Raw genomic sequence first — 14415 nt, 5'->3', positions numbered from 1 at the left:
GATAAGTTAAGATTAATGACTATGCTTTGGGATTTTTTATTAGAACCGAGAGGATATTGAGATGGAATCTATTATGTAGTTAAGGCCGGGTTTATACTTACAATCTACCTATCCCATAACTATGTGACACAATAGGTTTCTCTTAGATAGACATTAGCTAGCGGATCCACTTAAGCTAAAAGTTTATGGTTCTTACCTTAGCAAGTAAGGACATCTCTTTTCGATGTGGGATAGACACCAAGTTCCATGTTATAGCTTCCATGGTCTATGTCAGTTAAAGTTAAATCTCCCACAATGATGAACTATGGTTACTTTCTAAAAGTATCTCAAATGTGTTTTAAAGATGTTTAGCTTGCATTGACCTTGGTTATGACTTACATTTTATAACATGTTATTTTATGATTTAGTTTGGTCATTGCATGTCATATAAAGTCCCTTTAGCATGATTTCATAACTATTATGTTTTGATATCACACTTGGTACATTCTATGTACTAACACATGCTTTTGCCTACGTTGTTTAACTAATGTAGGGTCCAACGCTCCTATTCCGTATACTCGTGACTAGTGACCCCTTTTTGTGATTTGAAGATTGGAGTGTCCTCATATTCTGAGGACCGAGATTCTTTTATTGCTTTCATATATTTTGTTTTGGATATTGTATGTGATGTATTTGTTACATCTCAATCACTCCTTTGATGTGATAGATAGCCTTAAGACTTATGTTAGATTTATGCTACCGTTTGGTCAAACTCTTATGATATAAAAACATTCTCATGAACTCTTTAAATTCTATTATCTTGTATGATGCATTCTAAGTGGCTTGTGTAGGGCCTCTAGGGTCTTATTCTACATGTCACTTCTAGGGTGTACTTTGGGTCGTGACAATTTAACCACTAAACTTTGTCGTTTTGACCCTATAACTATTTTTACTCATCAAAAATCCTTCATTCCCTCTCATTCACTCAAAACCCTCAAAAACTCCTAAGTCTTACTCTCAAAATTCTCTCCAATGATCTTCAAAGGAATTCTAGGGTTCTCCAGCTTCTAGGTCTATTCCTCCAAAGGTATTTATTACCCAAGCTATATGAAAACTTAACTAATGGACTTCTTTCATTAATTTTTGTTCCAAAAGAATCTCAAATCAACACTCTGATTTCAACCCAACTCTCTTAGGGTTTCATGTATTCTTCATGGGTTCAATTTTTAATGATTCAATTCCTTATTTTCAATTTTATTGTGCATGATTTGGCCCAATTATATGTTTTTCAAGTAATCTCATATGAGCCAATTCCTTCTTGCTTTTACTATGATTATGAACTTATGAATTATAATTATCAGCTTATGTTTGTTTTTAGAAATGGACAAGTTATGACTAAAAGATTCTTTTAAGCTACAATGTCAATGATGGGTGAAATGATTTCTTAAATTTGAAATAAAATCATAATTTAGATGCTTAAAAGGAAATGTCTTGATGCACAATTATGAAATCATGGTTTTGGAAGGAGTTATTCTAATATGATCTTTTGATTGGATTGGTAGTCTTCTATTATTGCCTATTCAAGAATTTTGATAGGATTATGATGATGTCTATTCCGTTGGGATTTTACTTAGTATTGAGAGGTCTTTGGAATGGAGGCCTTAGTGTGAGTAGAGGTTTGGTCTTTAGTAGCAATTCTCTTGTCCTAAGCTTCGTGCTCCCGTAGGATGGTCTTAAATGACCTAAGCTAGTGGATTCACTTTAGCAACAATGATTATGACGTTCTTACCTTGGCAACTATGACTCCCTCTTTTTGGTGTATAGGTTACATAATATTTTATGTTATAGCTCACATGGTCAATTATCGGTAACTTGTTAATATCCCACAAATGAACTATGTTTTCTTCAAAGGTTTTATCAAAACTATTCTCTTATCATTTTCAATATGTAGTCACCACGTCCATGATTTATGATTTCACTTTAAAGACTTTTAATACATTTTTCTTGGTCATACATATCATGCTCTAAGTTTACTGTATTATCATGTTTACATTTTTATGCATTTCCCCATATATAGTACATTGAAAGTTTTAATGCATATTGTGCATATATTGTGTCAAAATATACGGTCTAACTCTCTTCCTTCTATACGTAGCAAGATTAGGATTGCTCAGTGGTTGAGCGTTTGGATTGGTGAGTCATCATGGTTCGAGGGCTAGGCCATTGTCACTTTATAGCCTTCTTAGTCATTTAGTTTTGAGATATTGCTTGTGAATTAGGGTTTTTTCCTAGTCACATCTACGGATAAAAGCCTTATGTCATACTTAATTGAGGTTCTATGTATTCTCTTATGTACTATGTTGGTAAATATTATTTAATATTAAGAGTTTAGACTTATATGGCTTATATTCATCTTTATTGTATTTCTTTATGTCATGCTTTTGTCAAGTGAATTGCTTAGGGTCTCTTGGGGTTTTATATAGCATGTCATATCTAGTGTGTACTTTGGGCGTGGCAGTATTACTGTCATGTCATATTCTGTATTTCTTTATGATTAGCTAAGTGTGTTGCTAGGGGTGTGTGTGCATGAGGTGGGTCTAAACTTGAATGGGTAGTGATTAAATGATTTCCAAAGATGTTATTATGCATGGATATGTGGTTGTGTTCGAGGTTTAAACAAAAAATCTATGGTCTCAAACATTGGTTGAACTCCCTAACTTTACTTTGGCCTAACAAAAGGAAAGCAAAGTTGGGTAAGACTTCATTAGTGAGGACTAGAGAAATGTGTCTTTATACTAGGTTAGGGTTAAACATAGTCTAATACGATTGATTTCTCATTTAAAGGTTAGATATAGAAATATTCAAACCCACTCAAGCAATATTTGGTGTTTTGTATACAAGGTCTTATGATTTGGAAGAATCTGAGATACATATATTCAGTAGTTTGAGAGAATATTGGATATAGTATTAACCAAATGTTATTCTTGGGTTAATTGGTTTGGATTTAGTTGATCATTGCATATTGAGTTGAAATCCCAACAATATTGCACACACCCCTAGTCATTTCAAACCATGGAATCCCTCTTTGTGTTACCTAATTAAAATTGATAATCGTAGTTTTGAATAAAAAATTGTGTTACCTAACTCCCTCCGACCCTATGTTACATTATTATTTTGATAACAACATGCTTATTAGTCTTGAATTGATGGTCAAATATAGCATAATACTTCCCGTCATTCCTAATTGTTTTACCGTAATCATAAAGTTAGGTATTATTTTTACACACTACCACATATACTTTAATTGCAAAGTCTACTTGAGCATTATCAAATAATGGCAGTCACTGTGTGTTGATGTGTGCAAGAGAGAATGGGTTGAAAAGTGCAGAAAGTGGGTGCAAACTGCTCTTCACGAGAAGTCTCACCAACCTTGGTACCCTTCACGGGTACTTTCACGGTCTGTCAACTTAAGGACCAACCTAAAGGAGCTACTGGAAATGGAAAGACAATGGTTCACGGAAAGGTTCACGGTCCGTTACATTTTGTACGGACCGTCTAGCCTCTCGTGAACCTCAGGTATGAATTCAGGTTTCCAAGTTAAGGTCACAGACTGGTTCACGGACCGTGATGCCTTTCACGGGCAACTTCACGGTCCGTCGTCTGCGTCAGGTAAGTGTAGTGTCTAAGTTAGGGTCACTGAGTTTTTCACGGACCATAATGCCCCTAACTGGCAACTTCACAGTCCATCGTCTACAACCCAGTCCTACCAGTACTGGACCCGACCTATGCTTGACCCAACTTGAAATTAAAATGTATATGCGTTCCTAAGCACCAAAGGTCATGTTCTTCCCCTTTTCTCTTCTTCCTTAGTATTATAACGACTATTACAGAGTTAAATCAATTCAATTTGTGATAACTCCTTCTTGCCTTGAGAATCAAAGCCCTAATCTGAAGTTGGTTAAGAATTTCGAATCAAGTTCATCTTTATTTTTGTGTGCAAGTTTCGTCTAACTCTTAGTAAGTTCTTATAACCCCTTGTAATAAGTTGATTTTATGTCACAACATGTTAGAATTACTCAAATTGCTAGAATTAAGCATGATTTTATGATGAACTACATTGATGGGGACTGATTTGTTGTGGGTTAAGTTGAATTGGGTGTTTTTAGTTGATTCTTGTATGTGGATATGATAATGGGGGTTGAATTCGTGGTTGTCCTAGTTGGTTATAATTCAATGTTAATTAGTTGAGTTTATTACGAACTAGTTAATGAGTAAATATTTGTTGGTCGTGAACTTGTGTAAAATTGGTGGTTGGGTGCTGTAAATGTATGATGGGTAGACGATGACTGAAACACTGCAAAGTGTAAGACCACGATAGGTTTTATGAACCGTGGAAGCCATCACAGGCATTGAAACCTATCATGGACCACACTTGAAGTCGAGCCACACCTCAAATAAGTTCACGGACAGCATTACAAACCGTGGTTCACTCCACGTACCGTGAAGCAGTCCGTGAACATTACTTGGAACTGATCCACTGTCACACACTGTGCACACTGAGTCTGGGTTAAATCCACGAGGAGTTTCACAGCCTGTGGTACATACCACGGCCCGTGCAAGCTCCCGTAGAATTCATTTTTGTTGTAAATTTTAATTTCTCTGTATTTTAAATTTTTTTCGTTTATTTGATTCCGTGGCCCTTCCTAATGATTGATTGGGTGACGACATTCTTAAGGCAAGGCATCACGAGGAAATTACACGGGTGAAGTCTGAGTACCCGATAGTGTGTCATTTTACTGTGTTGTGTACTAATGAGTTTTGTGTTTCTCAGATATGATGCCTTCTCAAAGAAAGAATGCAACCAAATTCCCCCCCCCCCCCTTCCACTACTTCTCAATCAAAGGGTCATGACAACTCCAAAGCTATTAGTTCTGAGGTGCAGCTAATGTCATACCTGAAGATCACTCACCTCGGGCCCCTAGAGTAAAGACAAAGAGGGCCATTCTTCAGGACACTCCTCCCAAGTCTGAAGAGGGAGGTAGTCATTCCAGTAGCATTACAACATCAAGTAGTGAATCTAATGCTGGTTCAGGTAGCCAGTCTACTTATAACTCGGGGGGCAATGCAGAATCTGAAAGCGGCTCTCAGGAGGATGCAACAACTTCTCCACCTGCAGTAATACCAGAGGATAACACTGGAGCTCCGGTAGAGAGATGTGTGGCGGAGGTGGATAATAAGATGACTCCAGACGATATAATGGTTTAGTATGTGAGCATCCGCGAATTTGACCCAATAGTGCGACATCAACTTACTGAGTGGTTCAGAGTTATGCGGATGGTGAACAGATCGAAAGAGTTCTTTGTAAAGGGAATTGTGAATAAGTCAGGGGGATTTAGAAAGAGACCGCTCATGCCCAAAACTAGGGTAGTGCTAGCAGACATTTAGGCTTTTCCAGATATTTAAAAGTTGTTCAAGATGCACCAGTTTGAGTGGATGACCAATGCTCTTAGGGAATACACTGGTTATCTACCTCGACAATTCCATATTGTCTATGCTGCCACTCCACTGAACATACTTGCGAAAACTGAAACAACAAAGAGAGTACTATGGACACTTGCAGCCTCATTTGCTCCGGTAGACACAATCACTGTTTAGGGGAAAACTGTGAACATCTCAAAAGAAACAATTAATCGGATGCTTCATGACCCTGAGTATGCAACACCAGCTTCTGTGGGACTATTTGAGGGTAAACACCACGCGGTCATAAGTGAAGCGAAGATGGAGGATCCTACTTTACAGAGCGGGTTATGCGTTGGATTGCCAAGTACATTGCTACAGAAAGAGAAGCAGTGGCATGGGTGTCTGACCTAAATGTGCAGATTACGAAAGCGTCCCTAACTTTTCCAGCCAAGGTCTGGAGGTCAATAATTCGAGCACGGCTGCGACTCACAACAAATGACAATACATTGCTACCATCACTAGTATCATTGGTTGCATGCCTCATGGTCGGGTACCTTATGAATGCGGGTCGAATTATCACCTCTGAGATGCGAGATCGAGCGTAGAATGAGCAAGCATATTTGTCGTTTCCTTATCTTATAAGGAAGCTTTGTTTGCAGGCGAACAATCCTCCTAATAAGTTGGTTGATAAGCCGATGGAGGCATCTAAAATAATTGCAGTTTCAAGAATTCAAGATGTCAACAATCCTCTTTATAGGAGGAAAATAGGAGCAGCGGGACCATTAGTGGTAGTACCTCATACACCACTAGTCATCCCACAGGCTGCAGATCAAATTGAGTAGGGTGAGTCATCACAACCAGCTTTGGGGGCACCATCATCTCCACCAGCTTCAAACCCCCAGGCTTCAGGTACCTATGTCACTACTCTATGCACTTTCTTGAGAAATTCGTTGTAGATTAGTGCCAAACCAGGATCTTGTTCGATCAGATAGTCAACAAATTGACTTAGATAATAAAACAAAATGTGTTAGCTATGAAAAAACAGATCAAGGATGAAATGCGGAAGGAGCTTGCTGTTCTGAAGAATAGAATGGATGGCTTGGAAGCCCATGTCCAAACACAGTTATAGGCTGCCTCATTGGGAACTCATGAAGAGTTTCAAAGACAATTGGTCGAAATGTGAGCACAAGTTGCTAAACTGGATGAAAAGCTAGTACAGGTGCCCACTCCAGTCATGCAAGACTCATTAATGAAGATACTCAATGAGCAACATACTACTCAATCTTTGGACGTTATCAGGGGAGAACTCCTTAAGAGGAAATCCGACAAGCGAAAAAAACAAACTGGAGAATTTAATGATGAGCTACCGGCTGACATGTCCATAGAGGAAAGAAAGCAACACAAGAAAGCACGTAGGGCATCAAGGAGGCAAACTAGTGAAAAAGAAGCACTTGAACAACAGAAAAGAGATGTAGTGTTAGTTGGGGCTTCTAGTAGCGGTGTACCTTCCCCGACGAGTGGTGGCCAGCCTGATTCTGTATCGAGTTCTGAGAGTGCACCCATTGATAAGGGTGCCAATGCTGATCCGGAGACCGGCACCTAAAACGCCGTAGGTATGAGCCCTCCTCATAGCCCTGTGTGTTTTATTGTTCTGTATTTACTTTGAGGGAAAACTCTTTTCTTTTAGGGAGAGGGTGGTGAGCAACCTGCCATAGTTGTTAAAAAAATGGAGGTTGACTCTATGTTACTGTTTTTAGGTGTTTTGTGTGTTGAGTTGTGCAACAGCTAATCTGTGAAAAGGAGGACCGGAATCTGAGTTTGATAGTTAGGATCTTTAAATGAGATCTTAGATACTGATATGTTGAACATGGCTAGTCTAACCAATTAATTGGTGAACCAAGAAACTGAAAAATGCAGTCCTGTGTTGTGTGTGTGTAAGTTTTGATTAAAGTCTAAATTAGGAACATAAAACTAGAACTTGCCCAAGTAGTCTTGCTTGAATCTAAGAATAACCGGATAGGAAAGGATTGATGTTTGCGTAATCAAGACACAACTTCCAATGCAAGTGTCTACAATCGTACAAATAATAAAGTAACCCAAACCAAGGGTTGGGGTCGAGTCCTAAGGCAGTGGTTTTGAGAATTAATAGAGAAATAAAATTAATTTCTAATTAGTCGCAACTAAAAGCATTATCGAATAAAAACATGTTGAATCAAAAGAGGTGACACAAGAGTTTTAATTATCAATGGGGGTTTGTCACAAGTAAGTAAAAACAAGCAAAGATACGAAGAGTACTAATCAAGGAGAGGGGATTCTTGGAATGTGATAGGAATACGGGTTAGACTAGAAAGTTGGGTACATGCTTTTAATAGTAATTCAATTGAATATTTGTGACTAGGCTAGACTATAGTGGGGGTAAGCTTTCTCTCGAACAACTTACCCCGAATCAAATAGGTTCCTCTCGGACACTCACTTGTAGCATGAAGAACAACCTCCGCCTTAGCCCACTCACTCTCTCGAGCTGAGTGTGTGGGAGAAGGACTAGGGCTCACTCTCTCGAGTTCAACCTCATGTCGACCCACTCCCACCGGCCATCAATTTAGTAGTTTTAGTTTTACGACTTCTCTCTCGAGCAAGCCGAAAACACAAAGGTGAAATCATATTTGCAACTACAATTTCATTAAGTTCCACCACAACTGCTAAACCAAATCACATTTATACAACAAATAAACCATCAACAAGCAAGACCCAACAGATAATCTAACCCATATTCACAAAATCACACCCCAATAATTGGGGTTTTAGCTAGATATGTAAAAGAAATAGAAATTTATACCAAAGTGAGTTTGCATTCAAAAGGGTATGAAGATTTTAGTCTCTAAACAAGCCAAGAGTGAAGAATCCAAGAGACCAAAATTCAAATTGTTGGAGTTGAAACCCTCTGAATCTTCAAGTTCGTCAAAACTCTCTCCAAACTTAGAACTCAAAAATCTATGATAATAAATATATATTAAAAATCTGATATAAAACTACAACTCTCAACGACTATTTATAGTTATAAAAATTTGTGCAGCAGTGGATCATTCGGCGTCGTTAGTCGAGATCGCCGATCAACTCGACCATCTACCCTTTGGTAGGTTCCATCACCGTCTTTCTCTATCCTTCAACATCGTCGTGTTTTGGATCATTGGGCGATAGAGTACTACTTCACGAAACTGCTCGGTGACACGCTGAGTGCTCCTTTTCCCCACCGATTTATTTCGTTCTTTCAGGGCTCAGCACACCGAAATAAAAGGCGTGGATAAGACCTTTTGGCGACTCACCGAATGGGTTCGGCGATTCTCAGATCTTCATTTCTTCATTTTTTCAGCTTTCCTTTGTTCCTTTTTTTGCCAAGTAGTGTCCATGCTTTCCCTCAAACTCCAAATACCTGAAACTTAAGGGTTTTCATCAGATATTGAGATAAAATATGCATTTGAGGACACTAATTATATCAAAATATAGCCCTAAATGAGTCCAATTAGTGTACTCATCAAGAATTAGGCCATTTTTGTTAAACCAGTAAAAAAAGCAAAAAATAAAAGAACCAAATGAAAAGCTTATCACTTGAACCCCATTTGAGACTTAAGTAAGTCTTTGTTCTTACCCAACACAAATCATATCCTTGGTTCTTTGAAGGTACGATATCACAACTCAGGACAAAAGCCTAAGTTGAGGGTGATTGCCATTCGAACAGAAGGAAAAAGTGAAAAAGAGGGTTCAACCAATGAGCTAAGTGAATATAAAATTGCATATATAAAAAAAAGTGTAAAGAAAAGAACAGAAAAAGAAAAAAAGAAAAAGAAAAAGAAAATAATGGCTACTAAGATGTGCTGAAATAAAGAAAAAGAGGGAATCACTCAGAAAACAGTTATGTGAAAATGAAACTTTGGAAAACCAAGGGACTAGTCACTCACGAAGCCAAATATCCGTTCCCTAGCCTGAGCCTATGTTTCAAGCCAATAAAGTCCTATAGTGATCCTATTCTGAGTGTTTGAAAGATAGACCGTAGAAAGCAAGGTCAAGCCTATGGTGGTTTGTTGTTAGTGTTAGAAGTTCTTTGAGAGCGTGAGTGTAGTGCTCAGTCCCAACTATCATGAGTGAGGGACTTCTTTGGTGTGAGGACACAGTGATTGCATTTGAAAGTAGATTTTGTCAGTTGGTAATACACAGGCATAAGCATGATTGACTTTGAGTAGTGAGATGTCATATATTGATCCTTACATGTTAGATTCAGGGTTTTGGGATACAAATTGTGTTTGAAATAGTTGTTGCGTAGTGTCAAAAGTTTGTAAATGATTTGAGGGCGGATTATATTGATTTTTCATCACTTGTGGACAAGTAATGGTTCTAAGTTGAGGGTGTTGATGTGCCACGAAATCTTGGCATATTTAATGTTTGAAAACTAAGGAATAAGACTAGACTCGAGTGTATTTACGTTGATATAATGTGTTTGGTAGTGTTTATACAGGTGAAACAGGTAAAAGTAAAAGATGGAAATGAACAAGAAATCAGTGAAGGTGAAGTAAAGACCACGGACAATCTCATGGGCCGTGGTGTTCACTACGGATCGTAGAGACACTCCTGATAGTGAAAAAAGTGGTTGGGCAAGGAAAAGTAAAAAAATGTTGGAACCAAGTGAAGACCACGAACGACTTCACTGCCCATGGTCATCACAACGGGCCATGGTTGTGGTCGTGAAGCTGAGCCAGTGTTCAAGAATAAAATATTGAAAAATGAGAAGCATCTAAGTGAAGACCACAGACGCCTTCACGGGCCATGGTGCTTATGACGGTTTGTGGTCTCGTCCGTGATGTAAATTACAGTGATCAAGTTTTGAAGACCAATGTTAGGGAGTTCTAAAGGAAGACCACGGAGGGCTTCACAGTCCGTCAAGCCATCGATGAGCCATAGAAGTGGCCGTGGAGTTGACCGACATTTCAGCCCTAGTTCAAATTGTACTCATTTTAAATATTCTATTTTGAATTACTTAGGTGGTTTTTTTATCTTATCGGACGTGGGATAACAAACTACTCTCGATTATTTTAGTTTTGGATTTTTATTATTACGATCAGTTTGAAGTTTGGATTCTGATTCTCATATTATTAAAGTGATCGTTGATATGTTGATTATTCTTGTATGTCTTTATATCATGTGTTCATTATGTATTGCTATTCGATTTTGTGAAACTATGAGGGGATAAATACCACGACTGGGGCTGTGAGATCCACGGCGTAGTTTTAACTATAATTTCGTAAAACACGTGAAAGGCATTTAGTGTTTACAATCTGTAGTTTTAGCTTTCGTTATCTTTATAATCTGATCAGTGCACACATTAGATTGAGCATGTATCTGGTTTTTGTTCGAGAAAAAACTATCATTTAGGAAAAAGCTGAACTAAACTAACGAATTGGAGTTACAATTTAAGTTCGAGAGAAAAGAACTTTAACCTCAAGCCATTGTAAGTGAGGGTCAATGTTAGTAGCACTCTTATGTTGAGAAGACGTGAGTGAAAGTTGTTTGATTAGACTGACAAGTGTCAGATGAAATTAACTCGCAAAGATTTTGTAAACATTGAATCGCCTGAAACTCAATTACAGAAGAACACTAAAACTAACGTTATGGTGAACACAATCCTGGTTTCTCTTAATCAACTGAATCATCTTCAAAACAAAATGGTTTGTTAGTCAATAATTTGGATTTTGACTGCAAGGTTTGCTAATTATAACATCTCAATTACACCTAATTTACACTCTGTTGTTTTTTGTTTAAAAGAAAATAACGACAATTGAATAAATGCGACAGTGAAACTTTATCTGTAGAGAAATTCTCTGTGAGATCGACTTCAACTCTAATTGAGTTCTGTAAATTGACATCGACTGTTCACACTTCTTATGTGAAGTGTAAGTTTGGACGTATCATCTATCTATGAATCCTCTACTATTACAGAAGCATTTTTGGATAAGACCCACGACACCTCAAAACTAGTAAATGAAAGATAAAGGTGAAGGTCCTTTAGAATATGAGATGGCTCACCAAAGCTGATTGGAATATCACATGACCTCAGCAAAAGGCCTGTTGATGATCCTGAATACCTTTATCTGTATCATGAAATAATGCAGGCCAAATGGCTCAGTACATGGAATGTATGATCATGCAAGGGGAATTCTAAAGAATAAACACAAGCCTGAACTAATGGAAAAGAAACATACTTACCTCTTCTTAACTCACTCAGCTTAACACAACCAACTCAATGAAACATAGTTCAACTCAACTTAGAGAAAATATGGCTCAACTCAATAGTAAGATACTCAACTCAGTAAAACATAGTTCAACTCAACTAAGATAAATAGGGTTCAACTCAACAATAAGGTACTCAATTCTGACTCAAGATACCCAACTCAAATTTAAGTTACTCAGCAACAGTAAAAGATGCAATATCTTGAAAGCTTTTAAAACAATAGACAATAACTCAATTTTATGCAAAAATACAATAATAACTTAATTGTATGAAAATTCAACAATAACTCTGTTTGTATATAAAAATACAAAGTAAACTCGTCTATATCCCCTTTCCACAACTAAAGTACTATTTACACACTTATAATACCTTATTACTTAATCAGTTCTATAACCTTCTGAACATCATGACCCTCTCAAATAAATCATAAGCCTAGCTTAGATCTACGACTTCATGAATACTATGTTCTCTTATTCAACATATTAATTTAGTCTCTTCTAACACGATGGCACATCGACATCAACTCTATTTTGGTTAAAATATACTGTATCTCATCATGACTAGTAACTATTCCTCTTCCTTCTATCGAGAACTCTCTACAATATTATTATTCTTTATTCCACTCATGAAGGAACTCATCACTTATAACTGACAGGGTGCATGATTGCAATAACATAATCTGCCCCATCACTATCTCCTTTAATTTGATTACTAAACCTCTGCATACTTTCGTCTAACTCTGGGCACTTGCACTACTACTGCTCATAATTTCGTAACTCATGCTCCCTTATTGGATGAGAATAATACCCAAGCTTTAAACACAGTTCCTCATAAGGATCTCATCTGAAACAAGGCTAAGAAAAGAGAGTACAACTCTTTTTTAGCTCAAATACACGATTAACATGAATATGAGTGCATTTTCTCAAACTCAACACTTACTCACTCTTAGGCTTCTCTCAAACCCCTATTTATTAGTCTCATGACTTCTTAAGACTTTCCTAAGATCAAATCATCGATAAAGAACTGACTTTACTTTTCAACTACCTCTAGTATGAGGGGCAGTGAATGGGTAGGAGAACGCACGAGTTAGAATAAGTCTCTATGACATAGCTCTATTGCACGATTAAGAGTATGAAAGAAGGGAAATTTTTTTAGTCACTTATTTATATAAGTGGGTCTCTCATAACCATAAATAAGATCCAACTTGACACTACTTCATAGACACCCTAGAACAATTGAAATATGTTCTCTGGTAGCAAGTTTGTCACGACCCGAGTCTACACCCTGGATGTGGCCGACACTCGAGAATCATTGCTGGTCCCAAGTGAATACTCATCCTGGCTGGCTACAAGAGAAATACTAACTCACGCAAACAACAACTTAAAACTAATTAAATTTCATTGAACTCAAATACTCAACTTTTTTGAAAGTCTGTACAACACTCAAAATAAAATTTAATATATAAAATCCTCAAGTCTGTCTATCTATGATGCCTCTACTATTACAGAAGGATATCGGGACAAGACCCACAACATCTTAAAACTACTAATTGTAACATAAAGGTGAAGTCCTCCAGAATATAAGATGGCTCACCAAAGATGACTAGAATAACACATGACCTTAACGAAATAACTATTGATGATCCTGAATAGTTTTATCTGCATCATGAAATGATGCAAGACAAATGGCTCTGTACAATGAATGTACGAGCCAGTAAGGGGAATTCTAAAGCATAAACATAAGCTTGAACTGATGGAAAAGAAACATACTTACCTCTTCTCAACTCAGTCAACTCAACTCAATGAAGTATAGTTTAACTCAATTCAGAGAAAATAGGGCTCAACTCAATAGTAAGATATTCAACTCAGTGAAACATAGTTCAACTCAACTAAGAGAAATAGGGCTCAACTCAACAATAAGGTACTTAATTCTGACTCAAGTTACTCAACTCAAACTCAAGATACTCAGCAATAATAAAAAATGAAATATCTGGAAAGCTTTTAAAATAATAGACAAAAACTCAGTTGTATTCAATAATACAATAATAACTCAATTGTATAAAATTACAAAAATAACTCTGTTTTTATATAAAAATACAAAGTAACTCTGTGGGAGATTCACTAACCGACAACCATCACTATGAGCTATGTAATGATAGAACGTCTAGCCCATTCTTCTAGAACTGTCCTATACTTTGCCAGGGTATAAAACCTACTACTACATGGATCTACTTGTCTATGCTAAAAATCAATAATGAATCATCTTAAAAGTATGACCCTTTCTACCTATGTTGGCTACATGATTTATGGGGGTTGTGACGTGTCTGAACTCTCACACATATCGGTGCTCAATATTACTCCCAAAATATAACTAGCTCATATGTTTAGAAACATAACTCATTTTATGTTTTGAGATTATTAGTCAAAATATTTCTCTTAAAAGAGATGGTACTCAAACTGCTCAAAAATCATTTGGAAATCTTAGTTTCCTCTAATCTTAAATGTAAAAACATTTACTCTTGGGAATACTTAGTTCTCATATATCATTTTAAAGAAAATTAACTCAGCTTTACTCTTACACAACTCAGTCCTCAAGTCTTTAAAACATGTTTTAAAACAAATTGTAGAAAGACTTCTTAAAATAGGGTTCGTATCGAATTATGGATGTGAACGACTCAATTCAAGGTTTTCAATAAC

This window comes from Solanum stenotomum, chromosome 8 (assembly GCF_019186545.1).
Source record: "Solanum stenotomum isolate F172 chromosome 8, ASM1918654v1, whole genome shotgun sequence".
Lineage (NCBI taxonomy): Eukaryota > Viridiplantae > Streptophyta > Magnoliopsida > Solanales > Solanaceae > Solanum > Solanum stenotomum.
Note: the sequence above shows the minus strand (reverse complement) of the source record.